We start from the raw sequence: 12,270 nt of genomic DNA, 5'->3' as shown, positions 1-12,270 counted from the left end.
ATGACGATTTTTTAACATCACGGAAGGTCATAAAATTTCGAGATTTCATGAAACTTAAAAAAATCAATATGTATCTCGACCATCTCCAGTAGTTCACCTCGAACTCCACGAAGATCCAAGCTATCATCACTTACATGTGTGAGTTAGGTGTGAGTCATTATGTTGACTCATCACTGTTAAGCTATCAAGATACATTGAGTTGAGTTATTTAGTTTTAATTTTGTTCTTGTTCGTTTATGTAAATTAAATTTCTAGATTTTGAGAAAATATTTAAATAATAAAATTTGATAGGAATAATAACTACAGACAATTGAAAATCTTTATTTTTTACTCTTTAATTTTATCTATATATTTCGATATACCAAAATGGTTGATAATTTTTTTTCCTTCAATCCAAAAATATTTAATTAAGACTTAGGAATTGAAAATATTGAGGGAAAAAATTAGTAATTTTGTTTGAATTTATAAATTAGAAAAAAAAGGAAAGAAATAGGAAATCAAAACCCTATCTTTCTTTCCTTCTCCCTTGTGTTTTCATCCCAACACGATTTCTCTCCCCATTCGACTACCTTCTCCCTCATTTCTCTCCCCTTTCGCTAGTCATCACCATCTCGCTCACTATCGTTACTCAACCTGCGCCTCACATCGACAATGGCAACAACCTACTCTTGTGAGATGTGCGGCCGCACGGCTTCTCACTCACTCAGTTGGATCTCTCTTATTCTTCTCTCAGTTTGATGGATCATGTTGCTTTTTTATTTTTAGTTGCAATTTTTGGGGATTTTTATGTTTTCCCTTTCTGATAGACCTAAGATCTTTGATGGGTTTGTGGAATTTTTTGAATCTCGCTTAGTTGTTCAATTTTCTGAGTTTCTAAGCTGGTTCTTGCTTTAGCAAACATGATGTAAGATAGGGATAGTGGGTGAAAAAATAACTTCTCACAATTTTTGTTCAAAACCCATTTTCGGAATTTTGGGATTTTTTTGAGTTTTGTGAGGTCATTATCGGTGATGTATTCCAAAATTACATTTTTGTGGATATGGATGCCTTGTCGGATTAGAAAACTTAGGGGATTTAGATTTTAAATGAGAATGATGGAGCCCCAAGGATTTTAAATCATAATCCAATCATTTACAGGTGATCAAATAAAAAAGTGCCCTCAAGGTGTTCGACGTAAAGCCTGTGAGACAATCGAAGGGACAACTATATCCTTGTGCTTGTTGGAGAAGTTGTCTTGTTTGGTGAGATTAGTCTAAAGCATGTCCAGTCACCAGTTCTAGCTCCTAGATATTTGGTTGTCCTACAATGTCATTTAGTTGATGACAAACTCTTTAAGACAAATTGATTTTTATTATGGTTTACAGATTGATAATTATGATGGTTTATATATTCTAAATTCAATGACTATTGTAAATGTTATAAAAAGCCTTATAACAATAGGGAAGTTGGCACCTCTAGTTAGTTTGTAATTTGTATTCTATACTTTCAATTGAGTATGTTTGCTGCATATGTTTCACTGATATTTTCTTTTTGGTTTTGGTCCAGTCATAACTCATTGGCTATTTTCCTTACATCTTTGTTCTCCATATCTCCTTATACTCCCCTAAGATTATTAATTGCAGTTTGGATCTTTATGCTAAATTAATACATAACATTCATTGGTGATCTTTCTTTCATAACAAGTTTTGATTTTTTGATTCTGACAAGAGAAGTTGATTTATATCTCATGCACTTCTTCAATGGAATTTTCAAATTTATTTATTGATACACCGAGATTGATCTCTATTTGGTCGACAATAACTTCTGATTGCCCAAATATCATGCTCAATATGAACATGTTTTTGCTAATACCTTGTCTCCAAATTTTTTCTACTTCAATTTGATGGTTTCATTGATTTGGATACGCTGAATCTTCAAGGAGATGGAAGATGCTATACATCCATCGTAAGTTTTTTTCTCCTTCAGATAATCTGAATGTAAATGATAAACGAGATAAAGCATAATCTTCTTCGAGAACAAGATAAAGAAATAGCAACTTGCAAGGTTACATTTTTTTGTAGAAGTCCTACATTTCTTCCTTTCTTATTGTGCATTGATTTTACATTTTGCTTACATATAATAATGGATAAATTTGAAGCTTAGATAGTTTGTGAAGCATTCAAATTATGAACAATTTGGTGAATTTATGTTTTGGTTTCGTGAAGCAAAGTTGCTCTAACAATGGAAAAATTTGGCTTAAAGAATCATTTGTGTTTGTTGTCAGGCTCTAATCGCGCTTGTTTTGTTGGGATCTTTGTTTGGTCGTTATGTTGGTTGTTTTATCAAATTATTAAGTAAGTTGATATGGAAGACTATGAACGTTGATTATTTGTAGTGTTGTAGAAGATTAATGTACGTTTTCAATCATTGTGATACTTGTTTAATTCTGATATTTTATGATATATTACTAAAGGATGTAGAAGAAGTATACGTAGGATGGTTTTTGTCTAATCAATTTGTTCTGTTGGGATCTGTATTTGCAAAGATTACTATTGTGATAGGCTTCTAGTGCGTTAATTTAAGAATGTTAATTGAATTTTTTCTTGTACAATGTGGAAAATATAATTATCTTCACGATCTTTTGCACTTTTTAATAGATAGACTCGTTCTTTTAGAAGTGACTTTCTTCCCTTATCTATCTTTGGTTATTCATTTATCTAACTTGGGTATTGTTTTTTCATTAGATCTTTCATGAACCCGAAAAAGTCGACAATTAGGGATGCAACTAATTGATGGATGAGCTTCCTTGTTGAGGTTGGTGTGTGAGACTTGTTTAATTCTATAATTTGTGTTTGTAGGAATTTGAACATGTTTAATATAATATACTAGCAAGTCCGAGAATACTTTGTTCCTACTATATTTCAACTTTGTTATCTAAATTAATGTATTTGCGATTTCGATCGACAATTTAATTAAATGATATTTAAATATTACGCGACGTCTGCAAGCAAAATCAAATATATTTTCAATGATTTTTTTTATCGTCACAAAATAAAATAATTCGTGACGTTTTTAAATCATCACAAAAGTGTTTTGTGACGATTTTTAAACGTCATGAAATCTTTTTTTTTTGGTGACGTTTAAAAAACGTCACAAAAGGATGTAATGTGACCTTTTCTTGCTACTTAATGTCTTTCCATGATGTTGTATAACCGTCACAAAATGAAATGCCGTTATGGTTACTCATTTACAGTGACGTTTTTTAAACGTCACGAAAAGTCTTAATCATGACGGTCTTAAAACGTCACGAAATCATTTTTCATGACGTTTAAAAAAACGTCGTAGAAGCCTACATTTTGTATGATAGTCTTTAACTGTCACGTGTGCTAATTTTCGTGATTTTTTTAAACGTCACGTATACCTTTCGTGATGGGTGACAGTGTCAAAAACGTCACGAAAGGTTTTTGTGACGTTTAAAAAACGTCATGAAAACTAAATTTCTACTAGTGAATTGTCAATATAAAGGTATTCATGTGACAATTAAAAATTATCAATATAAAAATTTTCATGACAGTTAAAACTGCCAATATTGATCTTTAAAACTATCACTATTAAAATTTTCGTGACAATTATATATAGTCATTATTTTTTTTTTCTTGACGTTTGTATAAACAATCAATAAAAAATATTTCATTTTGATTATAAACTGTCGCTAAAAAACATTTCATGACAATTATAAAATGTTGTTAATTAACAAACATTTTGTGACAATTATAAACTGTCGTCATTAAGTTTTTGTTGACGGGAGAGCACAATTTTTGCTTCATTAAGTAATAGTTATAAACAATCATCAAATGAGTAATTTGTGACATTTTAAAATTGTGGTGGATTATCCATTCATGGCAACTTATAACTATCGTTGTAATTGTGGACCCCTAAATTTGTCCGGTATTCCATTTCATCATTCTTTTTTACTTAATTTATAGTAATTTTCTTTTTATATTTTGTGGGAAATATTTTCTTTTTTTTTTGTTTGTTTTATAAAAAAAAGAAAAAAAAAGTATTTGGTTTAAATATCGATTTCCTTATTATTTTTAGAATCAAATCATTTTTAATAAATAAAAAAATAACAAAATCATAAATATTTCTTTTATTAAATTTTCCATTTCAAAATCATAAATATTTCTTTATTAAATGTGAATTTCCATTTTTTCTCAAAATAAAATCTTTTCAATAAAATAAAACAAAATCCTACTCATATGGAAAAGTTTTAAATTTGATTTAACATAATTTGGGTAAAAATCAAAATTTGTAATAAAATCATAAGATTTGATTGATTGTGTAATGAATGAAAATATTTTTTCCATTTGTAAATTAGAGTTTTGAAACAATATAAATAGGAGCTAAGTGGCTAGGTTTAGCGGGATGGAGAAATTATTACAAAGGGAGGTCTATTACTCTCATTTTTTGCACTCTCTCAAGGTTTGCTTCGTTTCGTTTTTCTTTTTCTTTATTCCTTGCTTTATTCACAAATTCTCTCTCACCACTTCCTACTCATTCTTCACAATCTATCACACGGTATGTCACTCGCTCTCTACTTTTTTTCTTTTTTCTCTTATACTCACCTAACTTCTTTTATCTTATTCCATTCCATTTGGTTACTTTTGTTTTATTTTCTTCATTTTTTGTCTCCTTATTCATTTTCTCAAAAAGTTTGCTCTATAAACTATTTCCACCACAACTTTCTTCTTCATCATTTGACTTGCGACACATTTGAATAAGAATGCAAAAATCGGTGTTTTGTAAGACCATGTTGTTATCGAATAAAGTAGATTGATATACTTCCTGATATATTGTTTGTCTACCTATGTTCCAAACATAAGTTTAATTCTTTCGACATTATTTTCGGGATATGTTTCTTTCTTTATTTTGTTTCGCCTTGTTCTTATTTTATCTCTATTGCTAATTTCATATCATGGTTGCTTGAGCTATTTGTAACATGTGATTTTATTGATTATCTTTTTAACATGTTTATTTTGATTACATGTATGATATTTGAAAAATGTATATAATATTGTACAATAAATGTTATTTTTCTTAATTTTATTAAATATCTTCAACTAAAAATTTGGTAATGAAAAGTCCCAACGATGGAACCTTGAAATGTTCGGGAGGCTGATGTTCTTGGATTCTTGATGGTAAAGATCAATATCTCGGGAGGTCAAGGTTTGATTTTTAATACGTTTCCTAAAAAAAAATATGTAATTTTAATCAATATGGTTTAAAAAAAAAACATTTATCTGAGAAAATATCTTTTTATAAATGCATTTCCTCCTAATAAGCCCAAGACTTTTAAAAACACTTATGATATTTTAAAAAAATAACAAATCAAATCTTTGTCATTAATATTTTTCCTAAAAAATTCCTATGATGGAAACGAGAAATTCGAAAGGTGGATTCTTTAATACTCTCGAGGTGATGAATTTATTTTGGGAGGCCGAATTAAATTCAAATAAACAAAATTTTCTTAATGACTTTAGGCCACTCATAATTATTGTTCATTATTTACCTTGTGAATAATGATCAATAAAACATGAGACATTTAAAAATAAAAATAAAATTCTTTTCTTTGAAGGCCATTTTCTTGAAAATAATATGAAAAATAAATTATCGTTTGTTGAACGAGTGCTGTGGGGTGCTAATACCTTCCCCATACACAAAAGACCCCCGAACCCATATCTTTTTGGTGCAGACCAACTTATCCATGCATTTTGGTGGCCAGTCACACCCTATAAATAAAGACTGGTGACGACTCCATTTTTCTCGTCTCGGGAAGAAAGTTGGCCGCTCTACGTCGCAAACCCGTAGCGACAGTAATTATATTAATGATAGTTTTTCAATAACTGTCACGTTCTCATTTTTCTTGATGCCTTAATCCATGACAGTTTTTACTATATTAAATGGGTAATACATGGGTTTAGGAATAGTAGATAACACATATTTTGATAAGAATAATGTCTCATCTTTGTAGAACATAGATCAATCAATCATTCTATAAGTTCTTCAAACATGAACACTATTTGATTTTCTTCTTCCACGTGTCAAAAGAAGATAAGTAAGTAACAATAATATAAGGAATAAGAGATAAGAATAAAAAAAAACCTTAACATGCACCATACAGGGATTATACTGGTTTGTCTCAATCTTGAAAATTACGTTTAGTCTTCTACAAAAGTAGATTTTACTATAGTTGGAATATTACAATTGAGAATCTCACTCAAGATAACACTATTCTAAGTACTACTAATGGCTACCTTAAGATTACACAATTGAAAATAATCTTACTAAACCCACGGGATACTGATGATAGAACAGAATCGTGTGATTACAAGAAGATCTCTTAAGTTTAGGGGCACATGATTCTGTTATATCATCAGTATCCCGTGGGTTTAGTAAGATTATTTTCAATAGTGTAATCTTAAGATAACTATTAGTAGGAATACTTAGAGAAGAAATTGATTTTGTATGAGGAATGGTTGCTTACGAAAGATGAAAAAGAGAAGATTGATTCTTTGTGCTAGAAAAGCTCTGATACCATGAAATAACTCTTAATTTGTTTTCCTAATTTGTGTTGTATATTTTTCATAAAGGATGATTGTATTACCATGTTTAGGCAAGGGCTGATATATATATATAAATGAGCTTGCACTTATGGTTTCATATTATTGAAAATAAAACTATCATCTTGTCATTACTTATGGTATCAGAGCTGTTGACATTTTTCCTTTACTGTCCTTGTATTTCGGAAATGACGGATTGATATATTTGTTGTGCTGGATTATTGGAGGTTGAGGTGGCTGGACGCGTGTGATTACGATAAGATCTCTTAAATTTAGGGGCACACGATTATGTTCTATGATCATCTGACACTCTTTTTCATACACTGTTTACAACAACGACTCATGTCTCTTTTATTTGGATTTAATACAAATAAAATTTTAACAAAATGGTTATATTTATAGAAAGCCAATATCTTAATAATCCTTATAAGAAAGCAATATCTTACTTCTTTTAGAAATTCACAGTAGTGTTGAAAATCCTTTTCCTCGCAAGACACGGATGATAAATAAAACTTTATAGGAAGCCAGATATCTTTGTCCTTATAAGGAAACAATATCATAATCTTTATAATAAATCAATATCCTACTCCTTGTAGGAATTCGTAGTATAGTGTTGAAAATTCATTTTCTCATAGGATACGAATCTCCTGTTTTCGTTCTATTATCCCAACAGAGCCATCCGTGAAAGGTTTTTCCTTTTTCCACTCTATTTAGCTCCAAGTTCCCTATGTTTCTCAAGTTGCATCTAGAACTACTCTGGATATACTATCCATACGCCATTTCAGAAAGGATCTATGTTTGTATGATCACATAGAGAGGGTTGTCAAGGTGAACAAACTCTTTCGTATTTTGCCTCTAAGTTATCTACCTAAAAACATCATATTACATAGATGTGTTGCTTATGAACTATGAACCTCCTCACTTTTAGTTATTATAGAACTCTCGTTGCAACCTCAATAAAAATGATTATTATAAACTTTTAATAAGGACAAAAATGTAAATGGAGATGACCAAATTAACAATCGTGTCTCTTGAAGAGATGCATCCAATACACAATCGTCTCTGAAAGAGAATGCACAATGAAGATGAGACATGTGAGGATCGAACAATGAAGATGAGGGTGAGGGCATAGAAAGTGAGGCATTGAAGCACAAGCCAGTTTACTACTTGACTTACACACTAAATAATATTTAATTAAAATCCAGGGGAGCACGTGCTCCCTCTAGTCCTTTCGTGGATCCGTCCTTATGTACCTGCCTTCCTTAATTACTACCTTTGTCAAAAAAGAAAGTTTCATAAAAATTAAAAAAAAAATCAATCAATCAAGATGAGATTGTTTTCCTATAAAGTGACAACTACTTTTACTATTAATTATTATAATGACTTAGAAGAATAATGGAGTAGAAGGGACAAATATTACCTACCCCTCCTCATAATTCAATGGAAGCATGAACACAATTTGGAGGGAGAAATCTCATAATTATCTTTCACGTTGAGGTTAGCTTCATAATGATTCAATTCTAAGCATTTTTTTCAGGAGTGCAGAAATCTCTCTCCAAGTGTTATTTAGGGGTAGTTTGTGGTAAAGTTTCATTTTTTATTTCTCGTTTCTAATTTATTAAAAATTTTAAGTTTTTGACAATAACTATGTTTCTTATTTTTCACTTTTTGTAAACATTCTAAAATTGTATAGAATTTTAGAAATAATTAAAACAAGTTTTTGTTTCTAGTTCCTAGTTCACGGTTCCGTAATTTTCTTCAAAACATAAATAAAATGTTAAAATATTAGTTTAGTCTCTCTATTTTCAGCTTTCGTTTATTTTGGTTCATGTACTTAAAAATATTCGCTTTCAACTTTGGTTCCTTTTAGTTCCTATACTTTGAAAATGTTCATTTTAGTGCATGTACTTTTAAAAAGTAACAATTCTGGTCCCTTAATTTTATTTTTAATCTCATTTTTTCTATCACAATTTCAACACTACACTAGAATCAATATATTTCTTATAGTGTAAACATTTCTTTATATTAAAAAGTTTCCATTATGTGTAAAATTCGTGTTAAAATTTTGTAAGGAGAGACATTATCTCTTTTTAAAAATACAAGGATCAAAATGAACATTTTCAAAGTATAGAGACTAAAATGAACAAAATTTAAAAGTATAGAGATCAAAATAAACATTTTCAAAGTACAAGAACTAAATTAATCAAGGCTGAAATTAGGGAACAAAATGTATACATAAATTGGTATTAAAGGATTTTCAATGTGTATAAGATCTGTGTTAAGTTTTTGTATATAGGAATCAAAATTGGTCTGTTTTTAAAAGCATAGAGACCAAACCGAACATTTTGAAAGTACAAATATCAAAATAAACAAAATTTGAAAATACAATGATCAAAATGAGAACGTTTTGAAAATACAGGACCCAATTAGTATTTAAACCTACTATTAATTTGCTTCGTTAAAAAATGTTTATTTTGGCTTACTTTTAAATTTGACTTCTTATACTTTTAAAATGTAATATTTTTCGTTCTTGTTAATAATAGGATGATGTCCATCAAATTATCTACCTCCACTTCAAATATAGGTAATTCTCTTCGTCTTTCTTTAATTTGTTGCCACGTAGGAATTAATTTAAATTAATTCCATAAATTGGACAACTTTGACCATTCTACTTTGTCTCCTAACTTAGGCACTCTAATCCTGTTTTTTTTACTTGTATAACTTATCTTACTACTCTTTTTTTTAGTACAACATGTGGAGATGAAAGATCGAACTCACACTTCTTGGTTGGAGATATATATCAATTACCACTAAGCTATGCTCGCTTTAACAACTATCCTACCACTATAATTATGGTAGCCATACTATTTAAATTAATAATTTAGGTGATTTGGACACTTTTTTTCCTCGTTTAAAGGTTAGTTTTGGTGAATTTGTGGGATTTGGAATAAGACAGAGGTGAGTAAGGCCTCTCTCTTTTTTTTTTTTTTTTGACTTTTTAAGTATTAATTAGTTAAGGGGGTCTGGGGTGGGGGGGGGGTTAGGCACATTTTTTAGTTTTTAATGGTTAGTTTTGGGGACATGGGTGTGTTTGGGTTAATTTTTGGATTCAGAGTGTATTTTATTGAGTTTGCGGGATTTGGAGTGAATTTGGGTGAATTAGAGGCACTTAATTTGTTACTTTAAGGAACGAAAAATGCATTTTAGGTATACTCAAGCTACTTAATTAGGTCGTATACTCAAGCTACTTAATTACGGGTATAAAGCGTAGTAGGTTAGTTTGAGATGGGCTAGGCACATTTAGTTCACTTAATAGCATGTTTGAATGAGTACATTGTCAGACCCTTTAGAAGTTATAATTACATATAGGATTCATGTTACAAAATTTACACTTTTTTCTTAAAATAAATATATATGTATATATTTACTCTTTAGAAGTATATATATATATACATACATACATATGTATGTAGAATGAACATATTCATATGAATAATTATTGTTGATATTCTATAATAATACATGATAGGCAATTTATATCCTAATTTTTAAAGACGTATATACACTATGCTAATTATATCACTAATAATAGTTGATTTCAAAAGTAGACATAGAATATATGTTATAACCTATATACAACATTAACATAAAATGAGATTAATTAACAAAAAAAACATGAATAAAATTGAAGGCATAATAATAAATATATATATTATAGATAAACTATATTTAAAAACAATAACATTCAATCATACCAATGTTTCAAATATTATAATGAAATTTATGCTAGTAACGTGAGAAATCGAATTTGTGGTGTTGCTGAATTTTTAATGCCGGAAACTTTAGTTGCTAGACGTCAAAAGAATCAATACTTACTAAAAGGGAAAATAGAAATGGATGAACCATGGAACTCAACTGGCCAACGAGAAATGAAAATATAGGCAACAAAAAAAAAGAGGCCAGAAACAAAATGATGATGCCGACAACTCCATTGTCATCTTACCTCATTATGTCGGCAAATTCCCTCTCCTAATGCTCACTAGTGAATCTCAACAGAGATTGAGAAAAATTTTGAATTTAAAAGGTAGTTAAATCCAACTAAAGATTGGAATGACGTATGGATAAATCTTTTTGTAATAAATTTTATTTTTTAGTAGAATATATATCTAAGTAAATTAATGATTATGGAAATAATTGATTTGAGGGTACCAAAAGGCTTAGAAAACAAATTTGGAATCTTAAATCTTTACATTTAAATAAAAGTAATAATTATAATAAATATAAATGTTATAAATAAGAGTAAATTTGATATTAAAAAAAGTTTTAAATTCAAAATCCAAAAATAAATTAAAAACCTCGAACCTTTGTGAAAATAAATTTCTAAAAGAGTCGGTTCAAGACATTATTTCTTGGTATGAGAGCAGAAACCCTAATTTGGAAGCATGTTTGGAAAATACACTTTATTATTTGTCTAGTCATTTAAAATATTTTTTATATTATGCGGAGGCTTATTATTGTGGAAAATTGTCCAGAATTAAATGAAGATGACATGAAGCCTAGGCTTAGGGTCTAGGGGTTATTATATATTTTTTTTTTGAAAATATAAACTTGATTTATAATATGCAACCAATATAAATTCTATAATTATGCAATTGTATTTTAAATTTGAATAAAATTTAAATATCGTATCAATTTTAAAATAATAATAATTGGCACCAGTACAGCTAGAAAATTGTTGGTAGAAAATGTATGTCAATTATCGTGGAACTATGCCACTTTGGCACTGCTAGAAAATTGTTGACAATAAATATCAATATCGACCAAATGAAAACATCGATACTTTATTCGGTTATTGTCAATAACTTTCTACCTTCCTCGACAACTTATAGTGATGAATTTTTCAACAAGATTTTCACAAATGGCAACGGTTTGTTTCGTACGCAAAAATCAAATTTTTTTATTGTTGTATCCAACTGAGATATATATATATAGTAATGTTTTTTGTCAACACATTTAATAAAAAAGAAATATGTATATAATATAGGATTAACCTAATATAACACACATAAGATTGATATTTCCACTATTACTTTATACTTTATAGACAATAATCTTTTTGTTTCGTATCATTTATAAAGACAGCTAATTTGGAAGTATTGGATCAGAAACTAACATGTTTTATTTAGTTTTAAATCGGTTTTTATATGCTAAAAATATCTAATAGTCCCTGTGGTAGTTTTTCTCAAATTGCTTCTCGATCTTTTAAAATTTCCAATTTTACCCTCAGTGTACCAATAATTTTCAATTAGGTCCTTCCCTAGAAAACATGTTAATGTTTGTTAACAAAAAAAATTTGATAGATAATTAAATTACTATTTTATTAAATATTTGCACTCATGAATATGCCACTGAAATGCTACTTGATATATGAAAATTAGTTTGTCCATCTGAACAGCTCGCAAACTCGAGCATAGCTCAACTAGCTAGTTTACTAAAAAAGAAAAATCTACACACTCATCAAAAAGAGTCATTTTCTTCCAAGTGGCATGTTCAGATGACATGTTAATGTTGTTAAATATGTAAACAGAACGACGTTAACTTTTATTAACAAATAAAAAAATATTAGGATTGAATTCAAAATTAATACATAAGAGTAAAATTGAGATTTAAA

At 29.1% G+C, this 12,270-nt stretch overlaps 1 long non-coding RNA gene across 6 annotated transcripts; it reads left to right on the top strand.

Moving 5' to 3' along the window:
- The first annotated feature begins 411 nt into the window (after positions 1–411).
- Positions 412–2,977, top strand: LOC148207583 (uncharacterized). Of its 6 annotated transcripts, XR_015787794.1 has the most exons (4): positions 481–706; positions 1,138–1,241; positions 2,264–2,333; positions 2,724–2,977. It is a non-coding gene; the product is annotated as an uncharacterized LOC148207583 (long non-coding RNA). The 6 variants fall into 6 exon arrangements; XR_015787798.1 differs by having other exon boundaries at positions 477–677; positions 2,264–2,977; XR_015787799.1 differs by lacking the exon at positions 2,264–2,333 and having other exon boundaries at positions 484–706.
- The last annotated feature ends 9,293 nt before the right edge of the window (positions 2,978–12,270 follow it).

This window comes from Momordica charantia, unplaced genomic scaffold, assembly GCF_013281855.1.
Source record: "Momordica charantia cultivar OHB3-1 unplaced genomic scaffold, Mcharantia_2.0 BLBB01000132.1, whole genome shotgun sequence".
Classification (NCBI taxonomy): Eukaryota; Viridiplantae; Streptophyta; class Magnoliopsida; order Cucurbitales; family Cucurbitaceae; genus Momordica; species Momordica charantia.
Note: the sequence above shows the minus strand (reverse complement) of the source record. Positions and strands in the feature narration are given on the sequence as shown.